Source organism: Macaca thibetana, chromosome 7 (assembly GCF_024542745.1).
Source record: "Macaca thibetana thibetana isolate TM-01 chromosome 7, ASM2454274v1, whole genome shotgun sequence".
NCBI classification, from domain to species: Eukaryota; Metazoa; Chordata; class Mammalia; order Primates; family Cercopithecidae; genus Macaca; species Macaca thibetana.
Genome location: NC_065584.1, coordinates 26306493 through 26326054, shown reverse-complemented (window position 1 = coordinate 26326054; position 19562 = coordinate 26306493). Strand labels below are relative to the sequence as shown.

General features: G+C 42.4%; 1 protein-coding gene and 1 pseudogene across 5 annotated transcripts in view; both read right to left on the bottom strand.

Annotated features, from left to right (window-relative positions):
• Positions 1-19562, bottom strand: part of STON2 (stonin 2) — a 175750-nt gene that overhangs the window by 66347 nt on the left and 89841 nt on the right. The gene's annotated exons all lie outside the window — the stretch shown is intronic.
• On the bottom strand, positions 6210-8793 carry LOC126959487 (40S ribosomal protein S24-like; annotated as a pseudogene). The gene has a single exon (XR_007727545.1). The product of XR_007727545.1 is annotated as a 40S ribosomal protein S24-like (transcript).

Genomic DNA, 19562 nt, shown 5'->3' with positions numbered 1-19562 from the left:
GTGAGATTGGCTCATACAACCCCTCCTTTTTACCGATGATGGAAAGAACATCCAGAAGATTGTGTGGATCTTCTCTAAAAGTATATATCTTGTTACACTGTCTCAGTAATGAAACAATTTTAAAATGTGCCCACATTTGAAACCTGCATTACACAAGGAACTCCTCATACTCTACAGTGTACATACAAACATGTTGTATCACAAATTTGACACAATATTAATATACAAGTTAGAACAGGCATTACTCATTTAACTAGAAACAGCTGACCCTGCCTGCCTCTTTAGAATTAAAAGGTCATTTGAGGAATGATTTGACTGACTCATTTCTTAGAAAAACTGTCGAGGGATAATGCGAATCAATACTTTCCTATTTTCCCAGTATATTTTTCTGTATAAACCAGAGGCTTTCAACATCATTCCATGGGTTTTATCCCTGCTAACACAGTTGCAGAAGTGTCTTCATAGCTTGAGATATTACTGGGGACCTTAGCTTGATTTGGGATGTAGAGCTTTGACCTGATCCTCCTGTCCTCCTGCCAATTCTTTCTTTTTTATTCCTCCCCACCCATTGTCCTAAGTAAGGAAGCCAACTTGGCAAAACCCCGTCTCTACTAAAAATACAAAAATTAACCAGGCGTGGTGGCACGCGCCTGTAATCCCAGCTACTTGGGAGGCTGAGGCACGAGAATTGCTTGAATCTGAGAGGCGGAGGCTGCAGTCAGCCGAGATTGCACCATTACACTCCAGCCTGAGCAACAGAGTGAGACTCCATCTCAGAATAAAATAAAATGTGAATTATAATGATTTAATATTATCCAGTATCCAGACAGTATCAAATTCCTCTAAATATATCCAATATATTTTTTTATACTTTGTTCAAGTCAATACTGCAATTGGTTCATAGGTGTTGCCATTTTATCTAAACATTCTTTTTCCATCTTTATTTTTTCCTTGCAATTTATTTGTTGAAGAACCTGGTTCTTTGCCAGAAAATGTCCCACAATCTACATTTTGATCATGGTATGATTTAACATGTCCCTCTCCCTTTGGAATTTATAGTTAGATTTTAGGAGCTTGATCGCATTTAGATTTGATTTTTGGACAGACTAGCTAGTTGAAAGGCAGTCTTATGTGCTTCCATCAAGAGGCAACTGGCGTTTGATACGTTCTGGTATTTGTGCACTTAGCAGCCACCGAAAATCAATGGCTTGGTATTATTTCCTAGGGACTGAAAAATGATTTTCTTCCATTTCTTCCCCATTTATTAACTGGGATGCTATTAATACTAAGGTTTATACTTATCTAAAATGAAAGCATACATTTCCCATTTCTGTTTTGGCCATGATATGTTAGACAGCATATATTTTTTCAACCTACATATTTCATTAAAATCTATTTTACTGAGATTATTTGCTTTAATAAATAACTACTCAGATTTCTGTAAAACAACAACAACTGGAAAACACCATTCAGAAACCTTCAAAGAGTGGTGAAGGACTGGTCCACAGCACACCACTCAAGTTCAAACCTAATTTTGTCACTTGTGAGCTCTAAGACTTAGGTCAAAGCTTTTCATCTTCTCACCCTGTTTTTTTCATCTATAACATGGAGATAATAAAGCCTACATTATAGTTTTTACGAGAATTCATGATAAAGTATGCAAAGAGTATGTTTCAGTGTCTGACAAATAGTAGATACTCAGTAAGTTGTAATCACTACTAGTTTCATCATGGTTTTCCCCCACACCAAGCACAGTGCCTGGCAAACTGCAGCTGCTCAATCAATATCAAGTGAATAACTTCAGGGATGATTGGCTGTACTTTGTCTCAAGCTGATGGTGGCTTTAATAGTTCAAGATACTGGGAATATAGAAGTGAACAAAACAAAATCTCCATTCATGTACTCACATTTAATTGGCTGTAGGAATGGAAAAGGGCATGATTTGCTCCCAGGTTCATTTATCCCAGTCAGCTATTTTGAAAATAAGTACTACTGGTAAGCCACGGTTGAGGAACATTTTACTTCTACTCTTTAAAAACTTCTCTTTTGGGGAAATTCCTGGGAAGAAGGCATCATTACTCAGATATTAAAAATATCTTACCGTATGTTCCCCACATGGGCTTCAGTATACTAAACGTACCTCAGTGCCTTGAACTATATCTACAGAGAGGTAAGAAGACATCAATTTTCTCCAAAGGAAAGATGTACCAGCATTGCTATCACCTTGACTTGGCCTGAGGTGCTTTGAGGGTTCACTCGGTGTACTGAGTTAAACTGTGTCCGTTGAAAAACAGGCTGATGTCTGCTACAGTTTGGATGTTTGTCCTCTCCAAATCTCACACTGAAATTGGATCCCCAGTGCTGAAGGGGGGTGGCTAATGGGGGATGTATGGGTAATGGGGCGGATGCCTCATGAATAGATCAATGCCATCCAGGGGGCAAGTGAGTTTTCATTCTATTAGTTCCCACCAGAGCTGTCTGTCAAGAAAAGCCCGGCACCTCCCCTCTCACTCTCTCACAGCCTCTCTCACCATGTGACTTTTGCGCATGCCAGCTTCCCTTGTGCTTCCTACCATAAGTGGAAGCAGCCTGAGGCCCTCAACAGATGCAGATGCCAGCACCATGCTTCTTGTACAACCTGAAGAACCATGAGCCAAATATCTTTTTCTTTATAAATTAACACAAAATGGACTATGATGTCAAAGTCCTACTTCCCAGAACCTATGAATGTGACTTCATTTGGAAATAGGGTGTTTACAGACGTAATCAAGTGAAGACGAGGTCATATTGGATTAGGGTGAACCCTAAATCCAGCCACTGGTGTCGTTATAAGAAGAGACATAAAGACACAGGGGAAAACATCATGGGAAGATGGAGACAGAGACTGGAGTTACGCTACCACAAGCCAAGGAAAGCCAAGGACTGCCAGCAACTAGGAGAAAGCCCACTGGCATGTTGACTTTAGATTTCTAGCCTCCAAGACTGTGAGAGAATACATTTCTGTTGTTTTCAGTCATCCAGTTTGTGGTAATTTGTGACAGCAGCCCTAGGAAACTAAAACATACAGTCAACTCAGACCAAAAGTATGGATCAACCAGCCTACCTACGGCTTAAACCGTTTAGTGGGAAAGACAGAGAAGGGGTGGGGGAAATCCTAGACAGGAGAACCTGAGTCAGCTTTAATTTGTCTTAGACCAGCTGGGCCCACAGCCGACTCTTCAAAGCTGCACAAGTACCAACAGGTAAGCCTGCTTTACCTGAAAATCAGGCGGGCAGAAACCACAGGACTTGTTGGCGCTGATATGTTAGGAATGAAAATGCCCTTTGTAGGGTAAGGGTAATCTTCCTCCACGGGAGGGAGAGGGGGAATATTAACACCATCCCGTGTTGGGGGAGAAGTACTTTATCCTAGATATCCACCTGTCTATCCTGTCGTATCTCAGGGAGGCTCTATGGCCTAATAAAAACATCTGCACACTCTGACGTGGGATGCTCCTTAGCACTCCCCCGGTTATTCAACCATGCCAAGCCTCAGCATACCACCACCTCCTCTCGGCACTGTGAGAAGAATTCAATGCAGTAAGGCAGTGGAGAACCTGGCATGTGAGAGGTGCTGGTCTGGCACCCTTTACAAAGCTGTATCTGGATACTTGTGATGGTAAACAGTCGTGGTGACCACTCACAAACACTCCCCTTGTGTACTAGGCACTGAGCTGGACACTGTAGAGACTCAGTTATGGTCTTTGATAAATGAACTGTGTAAGGGCTTTAGGATTTAGAGATGGTGTCTTTTTTCTTTCTTAAAATTTCATTTACATTATGGTAGTGTTTTATAATAAAATGTCTTAAAATTCTGATCTAATATTTTTAAAAAGAAGTGGGAAAAGCTGTCACATATTTATTAAAAATGTATTTTTTACAACATGGCTCAATTGTTCAGCAAGGCACAGCTGAATCTTGCCAAAGCACCAAGAGAGCCAGTGTCCACCCTCAAATTTCCCCTCACCCACACTGCACTCCAACACTGTCAGTAGCACACGATTTAGCACTTAATTGGTGGCTAATTATTGCAGGTGTGCTAGTTTTATTTTCCTAGCTTAGCTCCCTCAGGGCAAAAATTACCTCCTTTCACACCATCTATTAGCACCTACTCAGAAGTCCTGCATGACCAAGGATTAGCTGGCCTTACAGTCAGGACTATGCAATAGACTTCTCTCTACCTTTCTGGAGAACGAGCCATAACAAGCTGCTTAGTGATTAAGTTAGAGAAAGGAATGAAGCAGAAGAGACTATGACTAAGAGCTGTGCTCACATTTGGGGTCTGCTAAATAATTTCCCATTGGTCCACTCTGAAATGGCACCACCAAAACCATGGGGCAAAACATGCAGGTGGTACTCAGCGATCCAGCTATGGGTCAAAAGCACCTGAGAAACCGGTGTATATGTGTGCAGGCTTGTGTGTGCACGTGCAGCGGCATGTGTACATACCTCAAGGCTAAAGCAATTCAAGCTTTTCTCTTCCTGAGATAAAAAACCAGCCTTTCTCAGTGACTGCTAGACTGTATTATTTCTTTATGACTGCCACAGATGCTTTGGGTACTTGCTGGAAGCAAGAAAGAGACTTTAGCCCCATGTGTCTTTGGAAACCGTGGATAGAAGAATTATGCGCCAGACACTGCGCTAACTTCTTTACATTTGTTCTTTTAATTATTCCACTCAGAGGTTCTAGGGGGTTGGACCAACCCCATTTCACTGGCTGGAAAACTGCCTAGAAAAGGCAGAGCCAGGACTGGATCTGATGTGTCAGTGACTCCAGCACAGACTTCTGCATGACCACAGTTCAATACTATTGGGAGGGAGGGGACAGAGCCACGAACCAGTATCAGGCAAAGTGTTGTTAGACCCTAGACATTTTCCTCCCATACCCTCATCCGCTGCCCACCAATAGAAACAATGAACTTTCACTGGAGACCCTCAAATCGCTTCACAAAGAAGGCCTCTAGGCCTAAATCCAGCCATGGATAGAGGGGGGAAAAGAGAGACCCATACTGAAGCCGTTGGACTTGGGTTAAAAGCTGCATTGTCCCTCCTCTCCATGCAGAGCAGCTAATTGAGGTTAGAGCCATAGAAACCAAACAAAAGGCTCTGAGGGGCTCACACATCCTAGCCTAACTGCTGCCAACCACTGTGGGAAGGGCCAGAGGAAACCCTGCTCGCCCTCATTCCTCAACAGTTTAATGAAGATTTGGTCTGTCATCTTCCCAGGGAACAAACTCCTGCGTGACTGTCTGAGAGAAACTGATTTTTATTCTCAAACAAAACAGTGGATTCTCCTTTAAAGCCAGAAGTCGGCAATAAAATGGTCCATAAACATATTTATGGGGTTATAACCCCCTCAGACTAGGCACTTGGATTTCTCTCCCAGCCCCTGGGCCTGCCAAAACCAAATTCCTGGAGAAGTTCCTGGGCATCATGGCTGGGGAGCGGTGGGAAGGTCGGCAGAGGCTGGGGGCCTCCCTGAGCCGCTGCCACAGATGGGCACTTTTCGGGCCAGATCGTCCATGGTCTCTGAAAGTTATGAGGTTATTCACCCAACACCATCTATCAGCAAATGAGGATATCCAGCTTGCTTTGTACGTTCGGGATGATTCTGAAAAAAGTCACACTTGCATTTCAAAATCTCTAAGATTTTATCACATAAATGACACACAAAAAAGCAAAATTTTTTTATGCATCATAAAGCAAGGATTACCTTTGAGCCGGCAAAGAAAAACCCAACCATTTTCCTTTTAGACTTATTTTACTTCTACTCTTTAAAAACCTCTCTTTGGGGGATAGAAATTCCTGGGAAGAAGGCATCATTACTCAGATATTAAAAACATCTTACCGTATGTTCCCCACGTGGGCTTGAGTATACTAAACCTACCTCAATGCCTTGAACTTACTGTCATCTACAACTTTTTGCCATTTCCATAGAATTAAATTGACAAGCAGACTATGTGGGACTGAGGACTTTAGCACTTTTCAAACAGGGAAGAAGTTGTCATATGATAAAAAGGTTAGATTTGTTCTTTACGGATTCAAGACATTGTCATAATAACTATAATAATTACAATAATAATAATAAATTGTTGGAAGAGCTGACATCTATCCATTAAGCATATTTATTATATCGGTCATTATTTTAAGAGCTTTTTTTTTCCACATGAAAGTTTTTAGTTTATTAACCTTCCTGTGAAAAATCCACAATGGCCACAGATAACATCATTGCAATGCCTTTACCCCTTCAGCTGTGATCCAGTCTCCAGCTCACTGCTAGACACTTCATTTCTTTTTGGCGACACCAACATTGGCCTTTGCAGTCCCCCTGACTTTCCTCATTCTGTTCTTGTGTTCCTCTCGTTGCTTTCTTGAGGTCTTTCTCTTCTCATACAGACCATGTCTTGCAAAGCCATGTTTGGATTCATATTTCTTTGCACAATGCCAGAAATCATAAATCATGCCAAAGAAAGTTGTCTTGCCACCACCAAAATGAGTTCTGAACCCAGGTACAAAGATGACATCCAGTGTGGTCTTGTACATTTTGGCTAGTTTTTCCCGAATTTCTGTCTTAGGTATGGTACTGTTGCCTTCCCGGGGTGAAGGACATCAATGAACATTTGTTTCCTCTGAAGTCATCGGTTGGTCATGAACTTTCTAGTTCAGATAGTTACCATGTCATTCATGATGGCAGTCTATCCTCAGACAGTCAGGGAGTCTACTCTAAGAGCTTTAAATACATTTTTTTTTCTTTCAATCTTTTCAACAACCCTATGAAATCATTACTGTTATGGCTCTAATTTTGCTGATGAAGAAAACAAAGCTCGGAAAAGTTAAGTGTTTAGTACTGATTTAAACGGCTAGTAAGTAGGGAAGCCAGTATTCCAATCAGGCAGTTTGTTGCCACAGGACTAGTTGTTAACCGTAACATTGCATGAACATGGAATGAGCTTCCTCTCTAGAGAGCAAGTCCTTTAAGACGAGAGGCAGCCACTATGGTACAAGAACTTGAGCTTCACTTGGGATATTGGCAAGTTACCCCATCATGTCCCTGGTGACGCCGAGTTCATATTCCATTATATTAAGCTACTTGGTATCAACATGATTTTCTAGTTTTGAATAGTTCTATAGTTGTATTTTTCATTTGTGTCAGGAAGTTAGTGTGCCATTTAAGAAGCAGAAGGGAGATCAGCTTGTCATGGCAGGTGGCATTCAGATTTCTAAGGAAAACATTTAGATTTGTACACCTGTTCGGAAACCGCCTCTATTTCTTCGTAGAGGCAGGTGGTTAAATACATGCCCTTACCAAGGTTTCTGCTCTAAAGCCAAGAGGCTCATCCCTGAGGCAGATGCTACACAGCACCTGCAGCTTGCCCTACTCTTAAGCAAACCCAATGAGAATGGATGTCAGGTTCAAGCATGGCAATAAGGCCAGAAGCGATTCTGATGCTGAAAGGCCAGATAGGATTCCATTAAATCAGCCTTCTCTAAGTCACTGGGCCACCTCCAGGGCACTGGCAATTGGCCAGATCTAATACCCACCTCCGCTCTGCCAGAAGTGAGGTGCAAGAAGCACCTATAAAGAAGTGAAATATTAGATTTGTGGAAAGACTGTTCATTTTGTCTCCCTCAACTACTTTTTCCCTTTGCTTCATTTACTATTAGGATACAATTCAAGTTCCATCACATACAATGGAGCTTACTTACAACACAAAGGAAGTGGGTAATGTATTTGGTTCATCATCCAGCCTTGAATCATTAAGAGGAAAGCTTGACCAATCTTCTAGAACCTCTAAAACAGTGACAGCAAACCCCTTTTATTATTCTGAGGGCAAAGAACTAGAATTCTAGGCCTCACGCAAGCTCTTCATATCTTTCTCTCTTTCTACTTCCAGTTCCTCTTAGCCAACTGTCTCCAAAATGCCCTTTCTGGGCACGTGGAAAGAAAGAGGGACATGTCCTTTTGTAGGGTATGAAGCACATTGGCTGTTGTTACTTCTCCAAGTGAAGCTGAGCAGAAAACTACTGGCAAGTCTAAGGCAGAAATGGGGCAGAAAGAAGACTGGAAAACAGCAAGACAAGGAAAGAGAAATGTCCTATCATAGTCTGGTGTGTAATAACAGGGAGCTGGCTGCTCTTTGGACCAATGACTTGCTACCAATTTTATTTATTTAGCAACAGAGTCTCATCACCCAGGCTGGAGTGCAGTGGTGTGATTTCGATTCACTGCAACCTGCATCTCCCAGGCTCAAGTAATCCTCCCACCTCAGCCTCCCAAGTAGCTGAGACTACAGCCACATACCACCACGCCTGGCTAATTTTTTGATGTTCTTGTTGTTGTTATTATTGTTGTTTTTTGGGTGGAGACAGGGTTTTGCCATATTGCCCAGGCTGGTCTCAAACTCCTGGGCTCAAGTGATCTGCCTGCTTCAGCCTCCCAAAATGCTGGAATCACAGGTGTGAACCACCACACCTGGCCTACCAATTTTAAACATAAGAATTGGCACTAAAAACGGTGACCCATTCTTTATATAAAGACTGGCCAGTGACAGTCTCAAAGACACTATTCGAGAATTAACTCTGTGGTAATGGCAAGAAAAGAAAAAAAAAATGAGAAAGAACTAGAAGAAAGAAGAAAAGGTAGAGAGAAGGAGTCTCAATGTATCTTAATCATGACCCTTTCAAAAACAACCAAGTATATCCTTCCCCACCGCAAACACTTCCTGTCATTTCCATCTAATGGAATGTGCAGGGATGGTCTGAAGAGATGCATTCAACAATAAAGGAAGCTGCCGGGTAAGAATATCCAGGCTGTCACCTCTCAAGAGTCATCGTTTTTCTTTTGGTTCTGGGGACACAGCTGGACTGTCAGATACGCTGCCACAGGAAAAGGCATGCACCTACAAGGGAGACAGAGGAAAGGGCTGAAGGGAGAGACAAAGACGGAAGCTGAGAGAAGACCCAGATTTCAGAGTATCTCTATGGGTTCTATAAGTTTAATAAATAATATTCTTGGATTTACTATGGAGTCAGTCCTGCCAAAACCTACACTTGGACTTGAAACCTAATTGAAGAAAAGTCATTCAAAAATACCAAAATGAGTGAAAGCACGACCAAAAAAAATTATTTTAAGAGTAAGAATAGGCCGGGCGCGGTGGCTCAAGCCTGTAATCCCAGCACTTTGGGAGGCCGAGACGGGCGGATCACGAGGTCAGGAGATCGAGACCATCCTGGGTAACACAGTGAAACCCCGTCTCTACTAAAAATACAAAAAAAAAAAAACTTAGCCGGGCGAGGTGGCAGGCGCCTGTAGTCCCAGCTACTCGGGAGGCTGAGGCAGGAGAATGGCGTGAACCCGGGAGGCGGAGCTTGCAGTGAGCTGAGATCCGGCCACTGCACTCCAGCCTGGGTGACAGAGCGAGACTCCGTCTCAAAAAAAAAAAAAAGAGTAAGAATTAATGGAGCATATTTAGGAGAGAGAGAATTTAGGAAGGGGAGAGAGAGAGAGACAGCTATACACACAATATTAAGAGGTGATAGAAGTGGACCCTGCTGGTCTGTGGAAAAATGTGGAAGGATGACAGCTCAACATGGCAAGAAAGTCACCATGGGGAAAGGAGACTATCCCAGTCCTTCCAAGGTTGAGGGAATTAGGGCCACAAGGAGAAGAAGGGAAGTCAGGCGACTTTAAGGAATTATATGGAGCACAAAGTACAGGTAGAAAAGGTAGGACTATCTCCTCACCATTAACAAGGATTTGAAGGATACAAGATGGCTCAGGATTGAGTGAGTGAATGAATTAGTGGGTGAATGAATGAAAGCCAAAGACGCTGGGCAGAGAGGCTTTAACCTCAGATGAGTGATCAGCAGGAGCAGGGATGAGGATGACCATGGGTAGAAAAGAGGGTGGGAGCTACAGCAGTGACAGGAAAGGAGGTAGCTGTTGGGGAAGTTGCAGAACTTTTCCAAGGTTCTTAGTCTTAGTCCCAAGGTTCTAACTGTAATAATAAATTTGAGGATGTGAAAATCACTGTGAGCTTTAGAGAAGACAATGTATACGAAAGTGTCTGGCAGTGCCTGGGAAATGGTGGGTGCTCAGCAACCTCGGATTAAAACAGAAGTCAAGTCACATGGACCCTGGGAAATGTGCTCTTCACTATTGACCTCTGTGTTTCAATCAAATATTTACTGTATACTATTATGGGTAACATGTGGGAAGTGATCTAATAATGAATCAGATATTGATATTGCTCTTACCCTCCGGGCACATCTGATACAGATTACAGTGTAATGTGGTAGTAAATTCACCTGTTCAGCAGATAATTATTGAGCATCTACTATGTGCCAGGCACCAGTGATACGCCAAGGACAACAGAAAGTCCCTGTGCACATCGAGTTCATGTGGGCGCAAAGGACAATCCAAATCAGACAAATCATTTCAAGTGGGGTTAACTGCAATGGAGAAAGACAAAGGAGAGTAAAGAGGTAGAGAAGAAAGAGGGCACAGGAGACCCTATTTTACTCATGGGATGGTTGGGGAAGACCTGTAGGAGGAGGTGACAATTGAGCAGAGACATGAACGGAGTGAGGGAGTGAGCCGTACGAAGATCCTGAAGAACGACCTTCCAGACAGAGGGAACAGCAAGAGAAAAAGCCTAAGACAACAGAAAGTATGAACATGAGAATGCAGGAAGTGGTGACTGACATAGTGCAGCTGCTGAGATAGCAAAGAAGTCAGTCTTACTTTGTGGTGTCGCTTTATGTATATGGGGGTGTCACATTATGATATAATAGGAAATATAAATTAGGTACAGTGGTATGTGCCTGCAATCCCAGCTATTAGGGAGGCTGAGGTGAGAGGATCACTTGAGCCTAGGAGTTCAAGAACAGTCTGGGCAATATGGTGAGACTCCATCATAAATAAAAAAAGAAAATAAGATTTAAAAAAAGAAGATAAAAAGAAAAAGAAAAATATGTTTGGTTTCTACCCCAGGTTCCTAAGACAGAACTCCTAAATCTCTTGTAGATACAGGTGACAGGAGAATCTTCTGTTCTAATACTTGGTTGTTGACCCCGATTCTTGACACAGACATCTTAAGTTCCCTGGAATTTCTTGGGTGAAAGGAGCACCTTTTGTCCTAATGAGGCAACCCTTGGTGGACTTTTGAACAATGTCAGGATAGGAGCTGGTTGCCGGGGGAACCAACCATGTGATTAAAGGATTGGAACTTACAGCCTCCTCCCCAACCTAGGAAGGGGAGACGAGTTGAAGGTTGTGTTGATCCCCGATCAATGGCAAATGATGGAATCAATCACGCCTATATAATAAAGCCTCCACAGAAAACCAAAAGGACAGGGTTCAGGGAGCTTCCAGGTAGGTGGACACACGTGAGTGTCAGAGAGGGTGTGGACGCTCTTTCCACATGTCTTGCTCTGCGTGTCTCTTCTGTCTGGCTGTTATCCTTTAAATAAATAACCAGTAAATATAAGTACAGTGTTTCTCTGAGTTCTGCGAGCTGCTCTAGCAAATTAAATTTAAAGAGGGAGTCATCAGAATCCCAGATGTATAGCTGAAGCAACTGGTATCTTAAGAGGGGGATAGTCTGTGGACTGAGTCCTCAACCTGTAGGGTCTGACACTATGTCCCGGTAGATAGTGTCAGAATTGAGTTAAATTATAGAGCATTTCACTGGTGTCTGCTGGAGAACTGGTTGTTAGCAGGAAGCAATCCTCACATATTTTGGTGACCAGAGGTGAAACATTCTGTATTGAGGTTAAGAGTGAGAGAAACACTTTGGTTTTTTCGATCCTTAATGGGAGGTATAAGGAATCAAGGAAAACTTCCCGGAGGTGCTGCCAATTGAGCTGAACCTGGACAGAAATGCAGCATTTGGTTCCACAGCAAAGGAACACTGAAAACCAAGGCCCAAAGGAGGAAAGCAAAGAGTGTGTGTAGGGAGCAAAGAAGAGTTTGGTTTGGATGAAGAGGACATTTGATAGAGGGAAGTGGTGGCCAATCAGGCAGGAAAAGTGGAGGGAAGTAAGAAAGGGCAGGAGGAAAGAAAGGGCAGGAGGAAAGAAGGGGTAGAAGGAAAGGAAACCTTAATTTTTGAAAATGTATTATCTACTAGGCACCTAGTTAGGTTCTTTGTCTTATTTCATTTAATAAACACAGCTACCCTAAAACATCCCCATTGTAATAGATGGCAAACTGAGGCTAGGAAAGGTTAAACCCCGGAGTGAGTTATGGATGTCAGCCTAAAGAAGTCAGGGTTTGGCCTGGTGCGGTGGCTTACGCCTGTAATCCTAGCACTTTGGGAGGTCAAGGCGGGTGGATCACGAGGTCAGGAGATCAAGACCATCCTGGCTAACACAGTGAAACCCAGTCTCTACCAAAAATACGAAAAAATTAGTCGGGCGTGGTGGCGGGCGCCTGTAGTCCCAGCTACTCGGGAGGCTGAGGCAGAAGAATGGTGTGAACCCAGGAGGCAGAGCTTGCAGTGAGCCGAGATTGAGCCACTGCACTCCAGCCAGGGTGACAGAGCAAGACGCCATCTCAAAAAAAAGTCAGGTTTTAGGCAGGGGAAATCATTGAAGGTTTGTAAATGCAGGAGGGACACAGGCAGAACAGTACTGCTCTGGGATTAACCTGGCACACAAGGTGGATGGCAGCTCAGGGGTAAGTGACCAGCAAAGACAGTGCAGATCTCCAACCATCACTGTGGGGAAGAACCATCTTATTTCTTTCACATTCCCAAGGCCCTGAGGTACAGTACTAGGTCGATATCAGGTGGCCAGCACTTTTTTAACAGACTACCCAATTTAAAGTTCAGAGCCAAGAACAGCATAGTTCCTGTTCAATCTAATCTTCCTTTTCTTGTGACTAGGGTCATGTATGAGCCAAAGAAGGCCAGGCTAAATTTTTAGCTTTTTCAGACTGTAAGGTAAAGTATCAAGAAGCAGTCACTTACTTGCTCCTCAAACACTAAAAAGTTGCATTTGATTTTTTTAAAAATAAAATAAAACAGAGCATTCCGCTGTAACACTACGATGGAATACTACCCATCGAAAGAAAATAATTGATTACTAGTACACATAACAATATAGATGACTCTCAAAATAAGCTGAGTAAAAGAAGCCAGGCAAATCAGAGAACCTACTGTATGATTCCATGTACACAAAATTCTTGCAAATGCAAACTAATTTGTAGTGACAGAAAGCAGAGTAGTGGGTGCTTAGGAGTGGGGTGGGGGACAGAGAGAGAGGAAGTGATTATAAATGCACACGAGGAACTATTGGGGTTGGTGGATACGTTCATTATCTTGATTATGGTGATGACTTCACAGGTGGGTACATGTGTCAAAACTCATCAAACTCCACTCTTGAAAGCTGGAGAAAAACACAATGGCTCTATAGATCTTAAATAGGGCCCCTAAAATCAGGGGAGACAAGCATTAAAGATTTCCTCAGCTTTTGGGACAGAGATGTCTTGTGAATATTTGTGTTCTTTCAGGACGCAGAGCTGGACCACATTTTCCAGCCCCGCTGGCAGTAAGCTGTGGCCAGGCCCTGAGTTCTGGCCAATAGATTGTGCACTTCCACGTCCCACCCACCACCTAGATGACTCTGAGGACACAGAGTAGCCTGGGTTCCTGAACTCTGGAGCACGGCACACGGACACCAACTCGCACTAACGGTTGCTTGAATGAAAAATGAACTATACTGAGTCACTGAAATCTTGGTTTTTTACAGCAGTTAGCCTCCTGGATAAGGACATTATATAAATAATCTACATACTATTAATATATATCAACATATAATATATAGAATATTATATAACATATTAATCACTAATGGAATATTTTACATAATACATGTTAATATATTAATAATTGGTATATTAATATTCTGAATACCAATATTAATACCAGTAGAACAGTGGGCAAATCATTGAAACTTAATAAGTCCTAGTCTCATCCTCTGTAAAAAGGAACGGCATTTTTCTGCTTACCTCACAGGCTGTAATAAAGGATGAATAAAATCATGTATGTGAAAGCTTTTTGAAAACAGATGTACTTTTCACATACAAGATAATGATCATAACTGCTATTACAAATGTCTGTATCTGATATCCTCAGGCCAAGTTCACAGTTTCACTTCCAGTGAGCACCAGATGACTTTTGTTCCAAGTCAGAAAGACCTCACTCTTAGCTCCAGCAACTCCCTTCTACTTTATATGACCTGAAAAGCATTCACCAGGACGGTGCTTGTTGACACAAGAAGGGAGAGGGTTTGGTGGATATGTTTAATTGTAAATTCATAGATAAGGGATACATTTTGCAAACTAAAAATAAGATCAGCTATGCTTCTTGCTTTATATTTCCTCATTTTATAAGTTTTTGTTTTGTTTTGTTTCCAAAAGTCTGGCCCCGAATCCTATTTCTGGGAGGTCACAAGGGAAGCAAGGCAAGATGGATGTATTGCTAACCTAAATCATCACTGCTGGAAAAAGGGCCTCAAAGTGCATTTGAACACTAGCAATTGAGAAGGCACAATGGGAGCAAGGGGGCGTGTATGGGGCACATACCCACTCACCCAGAGCTCCAATTAACTCCTGGGATTCCTTCCAGACTCTTCTAGATAGTGCTAGTCCACCTACTATAACAAAAGTTCTGCCAATACTATATTTTAAACAGGTGAAGTTTTCCATGAATGTCACTTTTTCCTTTTGGAATCCATAACCCTAAACTAAATTATGCCACAGTTACAGATTATCTCAGAATCTTCATGTCGTAACATTACAAAGATTTATTTTTCCCATTTATACCCATCAAGGGTCAGCTGCAGCTCTGTTCCTCATCTTGATTCCAGGGCTCAGGCTGAAAGAACAGATCCTGTCTACAGCATCTGACTCATCCCTGGCATTCACAGGTACTGATCTAGGAGTTCAGATGCTGGCTCACATAATACATGTCTAAGCATTTAAAAGTATAAACCACGCTAGACTGTTAAAGTATGTGTTATACTCCTTGACCAATATTATGTTCATAACAACCCAGAAAGCCATAATGGAGTTTTTTTTTTTTTTTTTTTTGGAGACGGAGTTTCACTCTTGTTGCCCAGACTGCAGTGCAATGGCACGATCTCGGCTCACTGCAACCTCCGCCTCCCAGGTTCAAGTGATTCTCCTGCCTTAGCCTCCTGAGTAGCTGGGATTGCAGGCACCCACAACCACGCCCAGCTAATTTTTATATTTTTAGTAGAGATGGGCTTTCGCCATGTTGGCCAGGCTGGTCTTGAGCGCCTGACCTCAAGTGATCCACCCACCTCAGCCTCCCAAAGCGCTGGGATTACAGGAGTGAGCGACTGCGCCCATCCCATGATGGACTTTTGATTTCTGACTCCTTGGAGCTCCACACAGAAATGTCACAGTGCAGGGCAAGGTAGCCCCTGGCCTGGGGCCTGCTCCGTTCCCTTTCCCTGCTCCCTGCACTGCTCCAGCCTGCACTGTGAAGGCCCTGTGTGCTGTGTGGGGCCCTCCTGATCAAGACATCTGAGCTCTATTCCCGGTCCCCATAAGTCTAGGGGTACACAAGAGCAGCTTGGTCCACGCTTAGGTGCACAGATCTTGGAAGAGGCCATAGAAGAGAGTCAGGGGCTGTCAAGGTAGAGGATCCTGGAGTCCTGGGTACATGAACCACGGTCTAGAAGGTGGGGCATGGGGACAAGTGAAGCCAGAGAGCACCAGAACAGAGTCCAAGCCAGGATCTGAGGGGCAACCTGTGAGCAATAATGAGTGGTTTTGACAGAGGAAAAAGAGTGGTGGTGGAAGCACGGAGAAATCTGCACTGGAAATGTCACTTCCACCTGCTTTCCACTGGCCCCAACACAAGTCAAGTGGCAATGCCCATGTCAGTGAGGCAGGAGAGCCATCCTGTTATAAGTGGGGACTACATCCCAGGAAGGGTAGGGCATGCTTCCTCCAGGAATATCATCTTCTTTCCTTAGATACCAGTACCGAGGGTTTAGGAGAAAACACATACGTTGAAAATAAAGGTTAACAGCTCACAACAGGTAGCTTTCTAAATGTGGTGAAATGACACAGTGCCTTGCAAATAGTAGACACTGAGGGAAACGGGGAGAACTGGATTGAAATATGCCAAAGTGGAAAATGCCCCCCAATCCCAGCATCCTCTGTGGGAAAAGGACAATAATTTGGCAAAAGAGAAAGCAGTAAGTCTCCTGGGATACATTCTGGATCAAACTAATAATGTGTTGCTTACGGCAACCAATTTGTATAAACAAATCAGTCCTGGGGAGCAGGAGAGGGGAGGCAACTCATACAAGTAAATCTGGCAGCATCTCCCTTCTCCCACCCTACCCTCCCTCCCATCTCTTCTCACGAAAGCTTTTCTTCCTGATTCCAGTTCTGCAGCAAAATGCCATAGACACAAGCATTTCACAAAGCATGTCAGGTTAGCCCACCCTTCAGTCAATGAGAACTGAAAGAATAAAAGAAACCGCATTTATGAAAACTAGCCAAGGATATCAAATGAAACTTTTTCTAGTTAGATGTAGCTGTTTTTCCACAACTTTAAAAATATTTCTTCCCATTCGCTAAGTCTTAGCTTTAAAATATAAGGAATTCTGAAAAGTACATTATATTGTTATACTCATAAAAGCTACTCCTTGTCATATTCCAGGCATTTTATGTACCTGGTCTCACTTAAACTTCAGAACAAAACTGCAGTTCAATATTGTCATCATTATTATTATTTCCATTCTACAGTTGAGGAAACTAAAGGCTACTGAGGTTAAATGATTTGCCCAATATCACAGAGCAGGGAAGTGTTACAGCTGATGTTTAACCCTGGTCTGTCAAACTCTGAACACTACGGCTTTCCATTATACTATACCTACGTCCTGTAAAGAATAAGGAACTAGCATTATGCTAGTGAGAAATTAACCACTAGCTCATGGCTCTTTCATACCGAAAAGACAGAAATATTTGAAAGACTATCCCTCCCCAAAGCAAACAAGCCAGCTCCTAGCCCCTGAGCAAATAGGCCAGCCTCTAAACATATCTGTCATAAAAGACATTTAAAAATAGTCCCAGTAATATATTTAATTTTATTTCTAAATAGAAATATTTTCATTCTATTTTTTTCTGATTTTTTACAGTAATGTATGCTTATAAATAATTCAAATTATATAGAAATAAATGCAGTAAGGAATAAAAGTCCTATATCCTCTAGATAACCACTATTAGCAGTTTGGGATCTACTCTATCAAACTTTTTCCTAGATATTTAGAAATATACATATACACACACACTAATATAGCAAAATTAAATAGAGGCCCATATAGCAAAATGATTACACATTCTATTCTGTAACCTACCTTTTCAATTAACAATGTAATTGGGCTACTTTCCATGACTGCGTAGTATTCCACTGTATGTATGTAACATACGTTATTTGACATTTGGTTAGATATCTGGGCTTTGTTTTTGCTAATATAAACACTGCAGTACTGTACACACAGCCACATGTCTAATTATTTCCTTGGGATAAACTAACAGTTAAAGAATATGACATTTAAACTGACACTGACTCCAAGAATGCCCTCCAGAAAGGTCTTCCCACAATTCTCACATGCAAATTCCCAATTCTCCACTCACTACTAGATATTTTCAAGCATTTTAACTTTACCAAGTCAACAGACATTATCGTTTAATCCACACAGCTGATTATTGGGATTAAATGATATTTTTCATACCATTTCTTTGGAGTTTTTCTTTTACGAACTAATGTAGTATTGACTTTTGAATTGGCGTGTAAGCCAATGAGAGCAGTGGGATAAACTAACCCCTTGGTGAACCACCAAGTCATTCTGTAGGTAAGCAGGTGAAAAGGCTGATTGAGCATAAACAACTCTTATTATTAAGAGTTAATTATAAGCATAAACAACTCTTTCCTCATTACATCTGTGGGAAGTAAGCTATAAATGCTGGATCCAAAATCCAGCTCCTATAGCTTGTGGCAATGCATATAATGGCTCCAGAAATACTACACAGGTTGGGCTTACAGTATCAAATTGGTTTTCTTGGGAAGGGTTGGGAGGAAACTTCTGAATTGTAGTTACATAGTATTGTGGGCTGAATTGTGTCCCACACAATACATGTTGAATTCCTGGCCCTGGTACCTTAGAATTGTGACTGTATCATACAGAGGTATTTAAGATGAAATGAAGTCATTGTGGTGGGCCCTAATCCAATATGACTGTCTTTACAAGAAGAGGACTTTAGGATACAGGCACCACAAAGGGGAGACCACATGAAGATACAGGGAGAAAACTGGCCGTCTCCCAGCCAAGGAGCGGGACACTTCCAGGCACAGAATTGTGATAAAATATATTTCTGTAATCCTAGCACTTTGGGAACCTGAGGTAGGAGGATGGCTTGGGCCCAGAAGTTCGAGACCAGCCTGGGTAACATGGTGAAACCCTCCTGGGTAACATGGTGAAACCCTGTCTCTAGAAAAAATACACAAAAATTAGCTGAGCATGGTGGCACATCCCTGTAGTCCCCAGCTACATGGGAGGCTGAGATGGGAGGATGGTTTGAGCCCACGAGGCAGAGGTTGCAGTGAACCAAGATCGTGCTCCTGCACTCTAGCCTGGGCAACAGAGCCAGAATTTGTCTCAAAAAAAAAAACAAAAAAACATTCTGTTGTTTAAGCCACTTAGTCTGTGGTACTTTGTTATGGCAGCCCTAGGAGACTAATACATATAGGACTCCACACAAGCCTAAGGAAAAGTCAACTATCAATTTCACAGAAGAAAAGACCAATGAGCATCCTTGGTACTGCCACTGGAAAGGGCTGACATCTTGTTGATAGCCCTGTTTGAAACACTTGTTTGAGTTTCCCGATGCATCACAAAGTGGTGATGTGATTTGTTCTTGAGTCTCATGGCAGATGTGCTCAGCAGCAGTAAGTTCTATCAAAGAAAGCTGCTCTTTTCCAGTAGCTCAGTCTCCAGAACTTTTTATGATGTTTCGTCCCTTTGACCCAATGTAAAGTTGTGAAGTCATTCTCTCCTTTGAAGCTAATATGAAAAATTAACTCTCATTTTTGGGGAAAACTTATCTTAGTATCACATTGAAGAGGAGCTTTTTTTCCAGAACCTGAGTAATTTGAGAATAGAAGGAAGAGGTACCCCTGAGGCAGTGAGGTGGGTGCAAATGGATCTCTAATATGAAGAAGAATGTCAGCACAACTTCGATGAGAAGATGGGCTACAGGTCACTATAAAAGAGACCTCAAGGAATTACAAAGACCCAGGCCTTTCCCCAAAGGACTTTGGGATCAGAGAAAAAGATGTATGACCTAAAACACATTAGCCTAGACATTAGGACGCAGGCACCACAAGGGAGGCAAGAGACTTTCTATAGCCACATCTCATTACAGTGTCAAATTTGTTGTTAAGAAAATAAGAAGTGGATTTAAACTGCACTTCAGACCA